This window comes from Puma concolor, chromosome D4, assembly GCF_028749965.1.
Source record: "Puma concolor isolate L17-30 chromosome D4, mPumCon1.1.hap2, whole genome shotgun sequence".
NCBI lineage: Eukaryota > Metazoa > Chordata > Mammalia > Carnivora > Felidae > Puma > Puma concolor.
The window spans coordinates 83,144,567-83,162,644 of NC_141679.1; the positions used below are offsets into that span (position 1 = coordinate 83,144,567).

At 38.1% G+C, this 18,078-nt stretch overlaps 1 protein-coding gene across 5 annotated transcripts in view; it reads right to left on the bottom strand.

Moving 5' to 3' along the window:
- STRBP (spermatid perinuclear RNA binding protein) overlaps nucleotides 1-5,453 on the bottom strand; it is a 94,311-nt gene extending 88,858 nt beyond the window's left edge. For 3 of the 5 annotated variants that reach the window (XR_015243044.1, XR_015243043.1, XM_086683974.1), the window contains exon 1: nucleotides 5,434-5,453. The gene's annotated coding sequence lies outside the window, so the exon portion shown is untranslated. The remainder of the gene's footprint in view (nucleotides 1-5,433) is intronic. The other 2 variants (XM_086683973.1, XM_086683972.1) reach the window with 1 other exon arrangement.
- Between the last annotated feature and the right edge of the window lie 12,625 nt (nucleotides 5,454-18,078).

Here is an 18,078-nt window from a genome sequence, read left to right on the forward strand (position 1 = left end):
AACTTAATCCTTAAAAGTTTATGTTTTTACAATGTAATCATATTTTAAATATTGTAGATAAAACTAAAAATGAGATAGGTGAGAAAATTTGAACATGGAGTAATTTGTCAACATTATGGAATTAGTTCTAGAGGGTGATAATGGTATTATATAGGCTTCTCTTGGTGGGGGTATTCATATCTAATTTGAGAGATATTTACAGATGAAATTATATGAAAATCTGGGATTTTCTTCAAAGTAATGTAGTTGAGGGATAGTGAAGTAAGACTAGACTTATGTTGATAATTACTGTAAGCTGATGACGAGTTATCCATGGTTCAAGAGGGGTTCTCTCTACTTGCGTATGTTCAAATATTTCCTTATAGAAACTTAAGAAAGGTTTTTAAACAGGAGCACATTTATCAAGAATCTAAACAGCCAATTTTCAATTTACCAGTAGTAAAATGAGATTTTCAGGTCATATTTTCTTCAGGCACAACATATCTGCTTTAGAGAATCCGTATTAACTGCACAAAACTAGAAATATAAAACCATCTTGGGGAGCAATTTAGTAATAACCAACAGTCAAAGATGTGGGTATCCTATAAACAACAATACTATTTTTTTCTTTTTTATAAGTTTTTATTTCTGGGGTGCCTGGGTGGCTCAGTCAGTTGGGCATCCGACTTCGGCTCAGGTCATGTTCTCACGGTTTGTGGTTCAAGCCCTGCATCGGGCTCTGTGCTGACAGCTCAGAGCCTGGAGCCTGCTTCGGATTCTGTGTCTCCCTCTGTTTCTGCCCCTCACCTTTAGTTATTACTAAATTAATATATATAATATTATATATAATATATATTAACATATATTAACATATGTAATAACATGTATTAACATATGTTATATAATATATATTACATATATGTTATGTATATGTATGTAATGTATACATACGTACATATAATGTATATGTATATGTATAATATATATATGTTAGCATATGTAATTACTAAATTAATATAACTGTTAGTTATTACTAAATTATGCCTCTCTCAAAAACAAATAAATGTAAAAAAAACAATTTTTTTTAAGTTTTTATTTCTTTTGAGAGAGGGCACACATGCACATGCAGCAGAGGCACAGAGAGAGAAAGAGGAAGAGATAATCCCAAGCAGGCTCTGCACTGTCTGCCTGATATGGGGCTCAAACCCACGAACTGTGAGATCATGATCTCAGAGAGTCAGACACCTAACCGACTGAACCACCCAGGTACCCCAACAATATTCTTTCTGGTTACAGTTACATCATCTAGAGAAACTCCAACACAAACACAGGTAGACGGGTTTAAATCAATGTTCAATGCAGCACTTTTTATAATCACAAAACACTAGAAAACTAAATGTCCATCAACAAGAGAATGGAGATATAAACTGCAGTTAAAGAATTACAGTGATACATTTCATCATTTCTAAACCCACAACAATGTTGGGTGGAAAAGCTAGCTGCAGATGAAGTATAAAGTGATTCCTTTCATGAAAGCTTAAAAATGCATAAAATCATGTTATATATAATTTATGGGTACACACGCACACTATTTTTAGTATAAAAATCATTCAAGGTAATGACAAACAAAAAATTCAGTAGTGGTTATTACTGGGAAAAAGAAGGAACAGAATACATACACAGTATGTATCTGAGTACTACTTCTTGGGAAAAGAATCCACAGGAAATTTGGAAAAAGTGAAAAGTTGTGTGTGGTGAGTACACATTATTTATTATATTCTGTCTATATGCCAGAAACAATTTATAATTTCCAAATGTTTTCTTTTAATGTTTCTTTTATTTTTTGAAAGAGAGAGAGAGAGAGCACGAGCACAGGAGGCAGGGAGAGGGGGGGACACAGAATCCGAAGCAGGCTCCAGGCTCTGAGCTGTCAGCACAGAGCCTGATGAAGGGCTCGAACTCATGAACCATGAGATCATAACCTGAGCCCAAGTCAGATGCTCAACCAACTGAGCCACCCAGGCGCCCCTTTAATTTCAAAATGTTTTTAAAATTATGCCCACATGTGTAATACTCAGAAACAAAAAGGAACCTTGGTCCTCTTAAACAGAAAATTATTTTAGCTGTCTTAGCCCTTGGGGATTACCACATTTTTCAATTTAAACCAAATATTGCTATTGAATAAAAGATACAAAAAGTTCCCCCAACAAAGAAGATTATGAAGTGTGTGTGTATATTTAAGTGGAACAAGACATATTCCTACACAGATTTACCCAGGGGAATAACCAGACTTTCAAAGTATTAGAGAGTATAGGCTAAAGTCACTGTCAGTGTTTGAAGGTCTCAAACACTGCAGGGGGTAATACTGCTCAGAAACATTCTAATTCTAAATAAAAGACCAAGTAGTACTTTTGTTAGGGCAGAACTATGGAAACCCTAATACATTTCCCAAGTCCCTATATAACCTGGCAAAATTCAACCTCCAAGTTCTGTCTTCTCGGAAGGTTTTGTCAGGATTTGATTATAGGCTTTGTTATGGGAAGGCTCAGAGTAGGCTTTAACTCTAGGGCAGAAGCCAGAAAATCTTTTCTTACAGGGCCACACAGTAAGTTTTTTTTTTTTTTTTTTTTTTTTAAGTTTATTTTTGAGAGAGAGAGAATGAGAGGGAAGGAGGAAGAGAGGGAGGGAGGGAGAGGGAGAGAGAGGGGGAGAGAGAGGGGGAGAGGGAGAGAGAGAGAGAGAGAGAGAGAGAGAGAGAGAGAGAGAGAGGAAACACACACACGGGAGGGGCAGAAAAGGAGGGAGACAGAGAATCCAAAGCAGGCTCTGCATTGTGATCGCAAAGCCCAATATGGTGTTTGAACCCATGAACCATGAGATCACCACATGAGCTGAGGTGGGACGCTCAAACGACTGGGCCACCCAGGTGCCCCCCACATAGTAAATCTTGTAGGCTTGCCAGGCCTACAGTCTGTGTGCAACTATTTAACTTTGCCAATCCTTGCTTTACCTCATGGTCTTTGTAGTGTTCCACCCACACGCCCAGGGTGTTGATCAGGTCTCTCTCTCAGTTCTGCCTGGGCCAGAGCTCCAATACCCCACAGCTGTACAACCTCTAGCATCTCTGTTTCATTCCCAGCTTTGGGGCAGCCACTCTGATAAACCTTCCAGCTTTTCTCCCCCATGGACAGCCCAACTCTTCACCAATAATTCACAAGGAACCCACACAAAAACATTTGGGAGCCCCTCCCAGAGAGCTCCTCTTCTCCAGTGTCCTGCCCTAAAGATTCTAGCCATTTTAGCTGCCCCAAATTCTGATTCAACACAGGCTACCATGTTCTGCTTGGATTCCAGCTCAAGAAATTGTTCTCAGGCAGAAAGCAGGGGCAATTGTGGGGCTCATTTTACAAATTTCAAGATCAGAGGCCTGTTGTCCAAAGCCTGAAAGAGTTGCTTCACATATTTTGTCCAGTTTCATGTTTTTTTATAATTTTTTTTTAACATTTATTCATTTTTGAGAGACAGAGAGAGACAGAGCATGAGCAGGGAAGGGGCAGAGAGAGGGAGACACAGAATCTGAAGCAGACTTCAAGCTCTGAGCTGTCAGCACAGGGCCCGACGCGGGGCTCGGACTCACAAACTGCGAGATCCTGACCTGGGCGGAAGTCGGACGCTCAACAGACTGAGCCACCCAGGCGCCCCTAGTTTTGTGTTTTTTAATGACAGAAAGGCCAGTCCAGAACCAGATACTCCATCAAAGCCAGAAGTAGAAGTTGTAATCAATAAATATTCTAGTTTCTATTATATATATCAAGACCTGTACTGGCACATAGCTAAATATGAAGCAATGGTATAATCCAAAGGGCATGAGGGTGAGAATAACTAGCCATTTATTCATTTATGCATCCATCCATCCATCCATCCATCCATCCATCCGTGCAACAAATACTTACTAAGCATCTTATTGTACCAGGAAAGTGCTGACTTTATGTCTTCAAGCCTCGGTATTAGCACAGCCTACATTAGGACCATAACCTGCCCTGCCAATCACCCAGGTTTTAGGAAAAAGATAAGTTGAGAAAATGCATATAAAAGCACTGGACAAAGGCCTACACAAATACACATTATTTCTGTGATGGCAACAATCATACCCTTATTAATAAAGCACAAGTTCTCTGTGTACACTTGCCCAACAGCAGAAACATGAAAAAGGATGGCTGTGAAAGAGCAGGATATGTGTGTGTGCACATGCATGTGCACCCATGCTCTGGAGGGGAGGAGATTTCAGAATTCAAATCTGCCAGGGAACAAAGTGCATATATAAAAGTGACAGGAGATGTGGGTACCTGCCATACAAACGCTTGTGACAAGATAACTGAATAACAGAACTGAATTTAAGTGAAGTCCCTTTTTGAAATTTAAAACCAAAATATAGAAAAAATTATCTTTGAAAATGTTTTATTGCAGAATGCTTTAATACAAATTTCTTTAAACTTTATTCCAACTATTTTAAAATTCAAGAATAAAAATAATTTCTACTATAAATAATATATTCATATCACATCCTTTTAATAAAATGGATCAGAATGGTCATAATCATTTTCTCACCAATAGGCATTATTCAAAAAAAAAAAATTTTTTTTTTTTTTTTTTTTTTGGGAAACATGTAATAAGGTCCAGAGAAAAGGTAAATCATTCAAGAAACATATAGGCTGGTGAGAGTTTAGGGAAAAATCATGACAACAGACCAGTGATCTCCACTCGGGTAGCTGAGTTAGCACGGATGTGAATCTAGCTTTTAACAAGGGTTTATTTTCTATTGGGGTTAGGGATGAGCAATGAGTAGTCACAAACATCTTAAGCTACATTCTTCCTTCTCTGTTGTCCTACTACTGTAATCTCAGGCCTTTAAATAAATGTCAGCTGTAATGTTAACAGACATTGGCATACAAAATAAGAAAAACAAACAATTCCTTAAAGACACAGAAGTGTTGACCATAAAATAAATTGTATTTGAATATGTTAAAATGAAGAAATTTGGGCATCAAAAAACACCCTAAAGAAAGTGAAAAGCGAAGTCACATATTGAAAAGACTTTTGGAATACATACCTCCAACAAAAGTACCAAAAACATATAAAGACAACTTAAAATCCAAAAGAAAACCACAAACAAGCCAGGCGAAAGAAAAAACAAAATAAAAAAAACAGAAGTCATGAACAAGCATTTCACAGAAAAAAAAATCACAAGACCAATAAAAACATAATACCATTTCTACCCACTGAAGCTGCAAAAATTTAATCTGACAATTCCAAGGGTTGGAAAGGATATATTCATAGAGACTTTCGTAGATTGATAGTGGGGAAAAAAATGTTTGGCATAATGTCTAAAAACTGAATAATCCCATGTTCATTACCCAGGGTTTTATTCCTCAGTATACATGGAAAGAAACTTACGCACAAGAGACATGTATTAAAATGATCACAGCAAAACTGTTCATAGCAGCAAAAACCTGGAAAACAAGGAAAATGTCCATTCACAGGAGAATGAATGAATAAACCATGTTACATTAATGTAATGGATTATTCCCAGCAAAGTAAAGGAACTACAGTGACATGCAACAACGTGGATAAATCTTAGCAATGCAACATTAAGTAAAAATATTAAGTCTCAAATGATTACATATAGAATGTCTTTTTTGTAAAGTTACAACCAAAATAAAAATATACACGTTCTAAGAATCCATAAAGATGTGATGAAGCTATACAAAATCAGAAAACTAGAGAATTCAGGCTGTGAGGTCTGGGTGAAGGGGGAGGAATGGGGCTGGGGAACCTAAAAAGTCAGATGTAGATTATTAAGGATCTATCCTTTTGTTCTGGTAGTAGGTTCACAGGGGCTTATTAAGTTTTTAAATATAAATTAAAAACAGGCTATATGTGAGCTAATAAGAGCATGCCCTAAACAAGGATTATGGCTAATCCACTATCTAATTCTATCCACAGTATATCCAATTTTTTACTTTATTTTATTTTATTTTTTTAATGTTTTTAATTTATTTTTGAGACAGAGAGAGAGCATGAGCAGGGGAGGGGCAGAGAGGGGGGAGACACAGAATCTGAAGCAGGCTCCAGGCTCTGAGCTGTCAGCACAGAGCCCAACGTGGGGCTCCAACTCACAGAGTGTGATCATGACCTGAGCCGAAGTCGGATGCTCAACCGACTGAACCAATCAGGCACCCCTATATCCAACTTTTTAAAAGGCTTCCAAGCCTATGTTAACTAGAGCCTATGCTGACTAAACTGAGTTTTCGTCTTCTTGATTGGAGTATAACTTTTTTTAAGTCAAATCTACTCAACTGTAAATAGCTGTTATTTTTCCTAGTGTGGTAACTTTAAAAATATGAATTGCTGACATAGTATCCTAAGTTATTATGCCAGTTATTATGTCTAAGTCACATACTATGATTGTACTCCTGGCACACCCAATACAACGATATTCATGAAACCACAATATAGTAAGTACTCTTAGCTTGCTACATACTAGAAAGGGAACAAAAACTTCCACGATCCATAGAAAATACCCTTGCATTTTACAAAATGACTTGTTTCTCGCCTAACCCTTAAAATATACATGCCAACTCAAAAGAGTCTCATAACTCATAAATGACACTTTTAAGTCAACCTCGGTATTTTTTCCACAAACTTCTGTTCGGGAAAAGAGCAAGTGCAAAAATTTTTCCTTAATGCAGATTTTCTCAGCTATCAGAAAACTTAAACTTAGGGTTTTCATAACAACGCAACCATTTAAGTGTCTACGTATATATTTAACATTCAAAAAAATAAGACTGTAAAAACAATTTGTTCTACTCAATTTGTGCATTTTGTAATTTCCAGCTAATATGGTTTTTAAACTCCACATTTACCTACCTCTGACACAGGTTCAAGAGGAAAACAGCACATAAATAACTGACAAACACACATGAAAAATGATATTCATATGTAAAAGAGGAAAGAGGTCCCCTTCTCTATTGTTTCTCTCTCTTGTTTCGGTGCGGGGGGGGGGGGGGGGGGGAGGAGACAAACTTCAAACTTCTGAAATAATCTATTTATTAGCTGGAAAGTTTTAAGTTGTTTAACCATTTGGGTAATAACACTAAACCAAAAAAGTGAGAGAGAAAGATAAAAGGGGAACGACCAAGGAACACAAGTAATAATGTGAAAAATGAACTGTTATTTTGTGAAGTGTTATTATTCACCTGTCAAACACTCCCAGATCTAGGTTTTCCAGGGTAGAGCATTCACATCACTATCAAGGATGTTACTCTCAAGTAAGTAGGATTAGAACATTAAAGGCAATATAGAAATAGGAACATTTCCTACCAGCATTATCATTAGGCAGATAAGACACCAACTAGTGAATAAACTTGTGTCTTAATACACACTACCTTACAACATTATACAAAACAATTCTCATAAAGCGATTATACAAAGTAAATTCAGCATCACACACAATCCTGTGTGATTCAAAGTCTCATCATCTGACAGATGGAAAAACAGACTCATAAATTTAAGAACCCTTACAAGATCACTCAACTAGTAAATGGCAGCAATTAAATGCAAACTAGGGACACCTGGGTGGCTCAGATGGTTGAGCCTCTGACTTCAGCTTAGGTTGTGATCTCACGGTTTGTGGGTTTGAGCCCCGCGTGGGGCTCTGTGCTGACAGTTCAGAGCCTGGAGCCTGCTCCAGGTTCTATGTCTCCTTCTCTCTCTCTCTGCTCCTCCCCTACCTGCACTCTGTCTCTCCCTCTCTCAAAAATAAATAAACATTAAAAAATAATAATAAATGCAAACTCAAATCTACTGACAGACTTCGATTTACAAAAAACTAAATGGAAAAAAAATAGAATATAAGTCAGGAGACCAGGGCTATCTAGTGTTGGAATGGCTACAAAGAGCCACAGAGACCTTTCCCCTGGCCCTGTGGATTCTACTTCCTGAAAAATAATACCTCCCACCCTAAGTGCTTCACAAGGCTACTCTGAGGATCACAGACTAACAGTTGTGCAAAGACTTTGGAAGTTACAGTGTTATATAAACAGGGAAGATGACCCTTCCAACCTAACCAATGACAATGAGTCGTGAACTCAAGGGACAGCAACACAACACCATGAGCTTGTGACTGGTGTTTTTTTTTTCAGTCTGCAACAAATTCTGCAGTTCAAGAAGAATTCAGACTAAGTCTCAATTATTCAGTGTGTGATTCATAAATGGAAAAATACAACCACTGGGTTCATTTATCAAAATTTGATAGTTTATCAAGACAGGAGAGCAGAATAAATTCTCTCTTGCCTAAAAAGGCCTCCTCAATCCCTATCAGTAATAATGATGAGGCCACAGTAATAACAGCAATGCTTGCTATATGCCAAGGATTTGGCTAAGCATTTTACATGCTTTACTTCATTTAATCCTCAAAAACCCTCTGTAGGAGATGTGATTATATCAATTTTACAGAGGAAATAGTCTAGAAGAATGATTAATTTATCTGAGATCAAGCAGCCAGTCAATGGCAGTCAGGATTCGAAACAGACAACCTGTCTACAGAGTCGACAACCTGCAGCTCCTCATGACTCATTCTGCTCTGAAGCATCCACCAAAAAAGCCCACTCATCTCAAAGGCTACCTCTCCAGGAAGCCTTCCTTCATCCAAGCCTAAAACCAATTCTCTCACAAAGCACCATTTCATTCCTTCTGTAGTGACACCTCTATCTGCCTATCTTATACAGTTATGAAAGAACAAATGCAAAAATCCATGAACATTATTATGAATCTTGACATACATATACATACACACGCATATGTGCATAGAAGAGCAAACATGTAACTATCTGAGTCTTGAGTGCCTCCACCCTAAAGAACCATCCACATCAAGACCATTTTGAAACTAAACAAGAATGTCTTCAAACATTCTTAACAGAGACATGAAGTTATTTGCCCTGTACCATAGGGTGAGTGACAGAGCCAAGATATGAATTCATGTTTATTTACATAGTAACTTACATTACTCAGTCAGCTGCCAGTGTTCTTAGTACTATCTACATTGCTCACCTAATCATTTAGCCTCTCAGATCTTAATTCATTTTTAATTTTTTTTTAAATTTTTATTTATTTTTGAGAGAGAGAGAGACAGAGCATGAACAGGGGAGGAGCCAAGGGAGGGAGACACAGAATCCAAAGCAGGCTCCAGGCTCTCAGCTGTCAGCACAGCCCAACACAAGGCTCCAACACACAAGTCAAGAGATCCTGACCTGAGCCGAAGTCGGATGCTTAACCAACTGAACCACCCAGGCGCCCCTCAGATCTTAATTCTTAAGGATGAAGGTGGGGTAGGGACCAGGCCATGTCAATCTCATTTGCTACTGAATCAACAAATATTTACTGTAGCAAAATTATAGAAATTAAGTACATTGTTGGTAATGTTTAAAACTCCATGAGAGAAAAAGCCTTCAGCTTCCAAGGGAGATTCTGGACTACAGGTTTTCTAGAGCACAAAGTCAGGCCTACTCCCTCCCTATCCCCAATAACAATGAGAAAAAGAAAGGATTTCTAAAATCTGATTTCCCAATTTTGCTGAAAATTAGATTCAAGCATGCTTACTCAGTAACCTATTCTCAGAAATAAGATGCTTGGGGCACCTGGTGGCTCAGTCGATTAAGGGTCCAACCCTTGATTTTGGCTTAGGTCGTGATCTCGGAGTTCCGTGGGATCAAGCCCCTGGTCTATGCTGCCAGCACGGAGCCTACTTGGAATATTCTCTCTCTCTCCCTCCCCCCCAACCCATCTCTCGTTCTCTCTCTCAAAATAAATAAACTTCTAAAAAGAAAAAAAGAAAGAAGATGCTTACCTCTTGGAATAAAATTTTCAAAATACCACCCTTAACTTCTTAAACCCTTTACCTTCACTAGGCCCTCAGCTTAGACAGCGCCTTCTGCACATAGCCTTCCCTGATCTTGAACTCTGCCTCTTCCTAACCCTTTGCCCAACCTGGACTGAATTAATTAGCCCTCCCATATTCTTCCACTACAGTAGCGTTGCCTTATGTTGCACCGCTTACCAGTTCTGTAATTACATGATCCTTGAAGGCAGATACTATGTTTTGCTCTCTGCTGTATTCCTTGTATATATCACAGTACCTGGACAGTAAACTCTCAAATATTTGTCAAATGAATAAATGACTGATGACCCAATTATGACTCTGTCTTGGTACTTTCGTGGGAGGCATATGAGAAACCTCTTCATCATTCTCCATAGCTGTAGCGTGAACTCGTTAACTTAGACAATCTTGCCATAGGGCTCTCTACTAGGCTCTGTTCAAGCAGGTGCTATGACCACAGTTACTGTGTACCCTTTGCTTGCTGGGAAGTAAATTAAAGCTTATAAGCGTGTACTTCAACTGAGATGCTGACTGCAATTCATTCTACAGGTGCTTTATTCCCAGATAATTCACTTGAAGGACCTGCTCATATAAACAGCAAACACTGCCACCACAGCATACACAATTACATGACCTATCTTGTGAAATGATCACCTTGGCAGTTAACTTCATTTTTGATCCTCCGTGCTCCACAGCGTGTACAAGACACTTTACATTAATCATCTGATTTTCTATTTGCATCAGCCCATGATCAGTCTCCATTTTAAGGTTCCTCGGTTGAGGAAATGAAACTCACAAGGATAAATCTATAATTTGAACCCAAATCTGTTAGGTGCCACAAACCTGTGGATCTCTACACTAAAGTGTCTTCAAATAAAAGATACCTGCCTTGATTGTTTCATAAGGTATGGTCAGTTAAACAACTAAAAATTGAGCTAAAGGGGTCAGAAAGAAACAATCATCCAAGAACTTAAAATGTAAGATGAGGCTTTCCATTCAGCTTTAAATAGATTCAAACTCAACTCAAAAGATAAAAGGCGCTTCAAGAACCAAAACTCTCAAGGCTCCTGGGTAGCTCAGTCAGTTAAGCATCTGACTTCAGCTCAGGTCATGATCTCACAGTTCAAGAGTTGGGAGCCCTGCGATGACAGCACAGGGCCTGCTTGGGATTGTCTCCCTCTCGCTCTGCCCCTCCCCCACTCTCTCCAGTGCATACGTTCTCTCTCAAAATAAACTTAAAAAAAAAAAAATAATCAAAATTGTCATAATGAGAGTTATACAGTCTTAAATGAGGCTGTCATGAGAACATTTAAGTCACTGTTAGAAGCTGAGCTTTTTTCGAAACAGTTAATCAAAACGATGAGTACAAGGATAAACTGACCATCTGTTAACAGGGTGGTTAAAGGTTAGGAAAGCAGACCAGAAGAGAGGAAGAAAGAAAAAAAATCTCCTATTTCAAGAAAAACGGACCATATGAGAAGTTGTTCCCTTGCCAATTTACAGAAAACACAAAGAATATGGAAAATAGGAAAAATGTGACAGTATTTACAAGAATTTTCTTTTTTAAAAAAAGCTGCCAATTAAAACAAAAGGTTCAAATCATTAGTAGAGACCACAGAACATCTGACATACAATCTAAAAAACTGCACTATGTGTTTAGTTCCTCTAGACTTAGAGTATGTTCACTGAAAGGCAATTTCTCTAGCAAAATCATTCCAATAATGCACATCTACAAGATTTTTAATACAGTGACTAACGTTAAACCTCACTTAAAATTACAATTAGCTACTTGCTGCCGGTAAAGGCATTTGGTTTAATGCTGAACTATTCTAACCTTAAAAGAAATACATAAGTGGTGTCCATTCTTAAATCATTTCCCTTTCTGCTTTATGACAATATTTGATGACACTGGCATTTTAATATTGTAAATCCACAATGTTTCTCTGACATATGTTTGCTTTTCTATTTCTTAAAAGATTAATGAGCCCTCACTTAAATGCATTCCCAGTCCGTCAGTCCTGATGCTTCAATGGCTTTATAAAATTTCCCTTGGAAAAAAAGCGGTTGTTTTTTTTTTTTTTTTTACTCTTCATACCTATGGCAGAAGCTTAGTTAGCATCCTGAGGTTACACTCCATTTCCCGAAGAGACCGTATTAAACAGAACCCAGAGATGTTTCTAAATTCAGCAACCAGTACAATTCCTACATCTTTCCTATGACATATTTACAGCTCCCTCCTACGATACACTGTTTTGTCACAGGTTTAACAATACCTCCTTCCCTCTCTTCTGACTACAGATTCTTAACATGGAATGCTTTCTTCACTATTATTGTTACTGACAAAATGAATTAACTGAGGAACAGATTAGAAATGATACGTAATATATAATCACAAAAGTGATGCAATGGGGAAATGACCTAAGTGAATTACATAGCTTTATATACATTAACACAACTTCAAAGGTTTAATATCCCCTACACCTAGGTGCAGAGGTATGAAACAATAATTTGGTTCATACTACTTACCCTATACTCATTCTACTGGTAACTAGGATTGTGATTACTATAATCATTGGTTATAGGATTGGTTACTATAATGTACATCATCTTATTCAGTAATAACAAGAATAAAATGATGTCGAATACTTAAATTGTGCTTACTCTGTTCCAGCCATTGTTCTAAATACGTTGCATATATTAATTTATTTAATCCTTACAATTATGAGATAAGTACTATGATTATTTCAAATCCACAAATAAGGAAACAGGCTTTGAAAAGTTAACTAATGGACAGCATAAGTAAGGAAGTGATAGAGCCATAACTGAAACTGAGGTTGGAATATGGAGTCAGGACAAGCTCTTACCCTCTAAGTAATACTTTCTGCTTTCATTATAGCACCCCCACCCCCAAATTCTCTTCAAAGACTCCCTGTCACCTAAAAGACAGAGAAGAGGAATTTATGGCTCTCCATAATGAGGCCCCACCTCACATACAACCTTATCTCCAACATTTACAATCTTCAGCTAGAGCCAATCAACGGTGCTGCCATCTCCAAAACCATTATCCATGCCTTTCTTCATGTGATTTGGCCCTGCCTAAAACAGCCTCTACAATTCTCTACCCTCAACAAATTTTGCCTGGGGTTCAGACAACATTCCACCTCCTTTCCAGGACACTCTTTGACACTTCCAACGAATTGTGAGATTCCCTGCGCATAAACTCTTTCAGGAATTACTGCAACCGATCACCATTTTAGCTAACAGCAATATACTGCCTCATTGCAACTTGAATGTTTTTGGCATGCTTTTCTCCAAACTATAAATTGAGGGTCAGAATTATTTCTCAAAATCTGATATCTGCCTCAGTCTGTAGCAGTGTTATACATATAACAGGAGCTGGATAAATACTGTTGAAAAAATGAATATAGGGGCACCTGGTTGGCTCAGCAGGTTAAGCGTTCAACTTAGGTTCAGGATCTCACGGTTTGGTTCATGGGTTTGAGCCCCACATGGGGCTCTGCACTGACAGTAGGGAGCCTACTTGGCATTCCCTCTCTCACCGTGTCTCTCTCTGCCCCTCCCTGACTTGCTCTTTCTTTCTCTCTCAAAATAAATAATAAACTTAAAAAAAAATGAATATACACTTTTCTTTAGTGACAGGCAGTAAGACGAAGTGGGGAAAGTATAGGTGTTGATGTCTAATAGACCTGGATTTTCATCTTCCATTTGCTAACTGTTTGACATTGGCAAGTTGTTCTGAGTATTTCTATTCTCATCTGTACAAACAAAAATAAAACCTACACCCCACAGGGTTGTTATAAAATTTAAGTGAGAGAAAAAAGACAAATTACCTTCAAAGGAGAGGCAGACTGACAGCTCTCAATATGTACAATGGAAGCCAGAAAATGGAGGAATATCTTCAATGTGCTTAAGAAAGTAACTTGCAATATAGGATTCTGCATCCAAGGAATATATCCTTCAGAAATGAATGCACTTTCCAGAAAACAAAAAGAAAGAAAAAAAAAAGTTTGCCACCAGCAAACTTTTAACACCTGTATTAAAAGAAATTCTAAAGGCTGTTCTTCCAGCAGAAAGAAAATTATCACAGATAAAAGATCGGACAGGAGGGGCGCCTGGGTGGCTCAGTCGGCTGGGTGTCCAACTTCGGCTCAGGTCATGATCTCACAGTTTGTGGGTTCAAGCCCCACGTCGGGCTCTGTGCTGAGAGCTCAGAGCCTGGACCCTACTTTGGATTCTGTGTCTCCCTCTCGCTCTGCTCCACCCCCATTCACGCTCTGTCTCTCTCTCTCTCAAAAATAAATACACATTAAAAAAAAAAAAAAAAGATCGGACAGGAGAGGAGCAAAGAAAGTGATAAATACAGTTGACCCTTGAACAACACAAGGGCTTATGGGTGCTGACCCCTTCCCATGCAGTAGAAAATCTGCATATAACTTTTGACTCCACCAAAATGTAACAGTAGTACTAAGAGCCCACTGTTATGCTGAAATGGCCCCAATAACATAAATACTCAATTAGCACATACTGCGTATGTTACAGGTATTATTGTACTCTTACAATAATGTATGCTACAGAAAATATTATTTAAAAAATCATAAGGAAGAGAAAATTCATTTACAGTACTGTCCTGTATCGAAAAAATCCACATACAAAGGGACCTACGCAGTTCAAACCTGTGTTGTTCAAGCGTCAACTATAAATCCAAATTAATGTTAACAGTTCTAATGTTACAAAAAATAACAATACTGACTTATGGGGTTTAAACACATAAGTACACAGCTAATAACAACATAAAAGTTGAGATGAGGGTAAAGGAAGTTAAAGTGTTCCAAGATGCATACATTGTCAAGATAAAGGATAATGGTACCAAGTAAAAACGGACTCTAACAACTCAAAGAGGCATGACAAGAAGCACCTGGCTGGCTCAGTCAGAAGACTGAGCATGCAACCCTTGATCATGGGGTCGTGAGTTTGAGCCCCACATTAGGTGTAGAGATTACTTAAATAAATAACTTAAAAAGATGCATGATGAATTTTCTTTAAAAAACCATCAAAAGAACTGAAAAAAGACTATACAACCTCCAAAGTAACCAAAGGGAAAAAGGTTATTTAAAAAGGCCCCAGTCTCCTTACCTTTTTGTTTTTTGTGTCAATGTCTTTTTTAGGAGTCCAGGTCAACTATCTTATGGAATGCCCCACATTATGATTTCTCTGATTACTTCCTCATTTCTGGCAATAATACAACCAGAGGTAATGTTACACAGTTCTTACTGCATCAAATCAGGAAATACTTGATGTCAGCTTGGTGATCCTAAGTTTAATCACTTGGTTAAGGTGGTAAATGCCAGGCAGGTCTCCACCGAGTAAAATTATTTTCCTTATCTAAATAGTAAGTAATCTGTGATGTGATACTTTAATACCGTGTGAATATCCTTTTTCCCTAACAATTTAGCAGTTTTAGCATTTACTAATGATCCCTGCCTGAACCAAATTACACTGGGGTATGCAAAAAGGTGATTTTCTAATTATATCATTCCTTTTACATTGATTTTTCTGGTCATCTTATGCAAAGAAGACCACAATCTTTCTCTCCACATCTTTCCTTCCTCCCCACCCTACTCATTATTAACTAATAGAATATTCTTAAAATTCAATTCCCATTAGCATCATTCTTTGTCATGCATACTCAAGTTGTCTCCAATTTGGCCAGTAGCAGGCTTTACAAGCTTTGAACCTTTGAACCTGAACTGCTAGTCTTTGATAGCTCTCCTGATTTTTGGTACAAGATGTCACACAGTCAGCTAGCACTTTTCCTGTCCCATACCTGGAACCAGCTCCAAGGAACATTTCTCTAAGACTCCTTTTAGAGGGAAATAGTACTGAAAATTGAATTATCTGGGCACTGGGTATGCTTTTCTCTGCTGGGCCGGTGCTGGGCCCTTTCAGTAGACAGACCAAGTAAATGTATTTATTTTTTAAATCATAAGTTCATATTGATATTTCCATGTCAGATTTAACATTACAAGGTTTTTTTCTTCTTGGTTTTATTTTCTTCCACTAAAAATCTGATTCTAAAAAGCACTTTATGCATGTGCTTTTTAGTTAACAAAAGTTATGAAACGAGGCTTGACATCTCTTTATGGTATAAGCCTTCAGAGGCAAGATGCTTCATGCCACTTTATAAATGTTTTATTTTTGATTTCTGACAAACAACAAGGGTGCTAGTAAAATAACAACAAAGCAGAAGAGAAGGTAGACAAGCCACTCTGGAAATACTATCATTAGCTAGTCAAAATTCCACATGGATTGACACTGGCAGAAGGTGAACGTCCTTTCTTTCCTAAATTACACTCTGTAACATACATTTTAAAGTTCCAAATCTTGGAATGCCACAGAATAAAATATGCTGAGAAAAAGAAAAAAATCCATTCACATTTTTATATTAGTTCTAATCTTTATAAAACAGATGTGAGCTCCCTTTGTAAAGAAACAACTAAGTGGCGCCTGGTGGCTCAGTCAGTTGAGCGTCCGACTTCGGCTCAGGTCGTGATCTCACAGTCCGTGAGTTCGAGCCCCATGTCGGGCTCTGTGCCGACAGCTCGGAGCCTGGAGCCTGCTTCGGATTCTGTGTCTCCCTCTCTCTCTGCCCCTAACCCACTCGCATTCTGTCTCTGTCTCTCTCAAAAATAAATAAACATTAAAAAAAATTTTTTTAATAAAATAAATAAACAACTAAGAACTAAGAGATAAAGCTGACCAAATAGATACCAGACCAGGCCTTGTCTAATCTGTGTCCAATCGTGGGCCCAAATCTTTTTCTGTAATCTTTTTTCCTAAGAGCTGGGCACACCGTTAAACAAAAATGCAGTTCTTCATTCATAGAACAAAAAAGCTTTCATTAACTCTCTCTCCCAGTTCAGAAACTAAAAAGGGCTATCTATTACCTACAGAATCCAATCAGATTCCATCTGACTCAATTCAACCCCATCACCACTGTTTCTAACACACCACTCACTTTTTTTTTTTTTGGAAAGAGACAGAGAGTGTAAGCGCATACACGCACGCACGCACGCACGCACGCACGCACATGCACGCAGGGAAGGGGCAGAAAGAGAGGGAGCCAGAGAGAGAATCCCAACCAAGCAGGCTAGGTGCTGTCAGCACAGAACCCAATGCAGGGCTTGAACCCACAAACCATGAGATCAAGACCTGAGCTGAAACCAAGAGTCAGACAGTTAACCGACTAAGCCACCTAGGTGCCCCCATACCACTTCTAATTCGGTCATCACGAAGTTCTCGCCCCTCAAAAAATGCCAAGATTATCCCAGCCTACAGTCTTTTACCTTTTTCATGCAACTTCCACTGAGTATTTACTACACACATTCTATCTTGATGAATAGGATAGCTCATATTTGCTTTCGAGTTTCCCTTGATATACATTCTATACCCTGTACTTACCACTAAGAGGATAGAGATTTTTTTTTAAAAATGAAATCTCATATCAAAGAGTTAATAATATAATAGACACATGGGACTGATTAGGTAGAATCAAACAAGTATTATCCTGGGGTACAAAGTCTTACTGAAAGGAAAGAGATGTCAAAAAAGATGTAACCAACTGGAACTCACATATACTACTGACAGGAGTGTAAAGTGGAAAAAGTAATTGAGAAAACTTTTTGGCATTCTCTCTTAAAGCTAAACCGACACAGAATCCATGACCCAGTAACTCCACTCCATGTTACATACCCACAGAAATGTGTATATATGTAAACCAAAAGATGTGCAAGAATGTTCACAGCAGCACTTACTTGTATTACTCAAAAACTGGAAATAACCCATACTTCCATCAATAGAATGGATAGTGTTACATTCATACAATAGATCAATATGAAATAAACTCTTAACACACACAAGAACATGGATGAAGCTCATCAATGTTGAAGTGTTGAAAGAAATCATACATACCAAACATAACATACAGCTTTGATTATATAAAGTTGTTAAGAGACAAAACTAGTCAATGTCAAGATAGTTGTCACCCAGTGGAGGAGAAAGTGGGGAGTTTCTACGAGAGGGCATGAGAGAGGCTTCTGTTAGTAATACTCTATTTCTTCTTCTGGGTACTGGTTAAAAGGATGAAT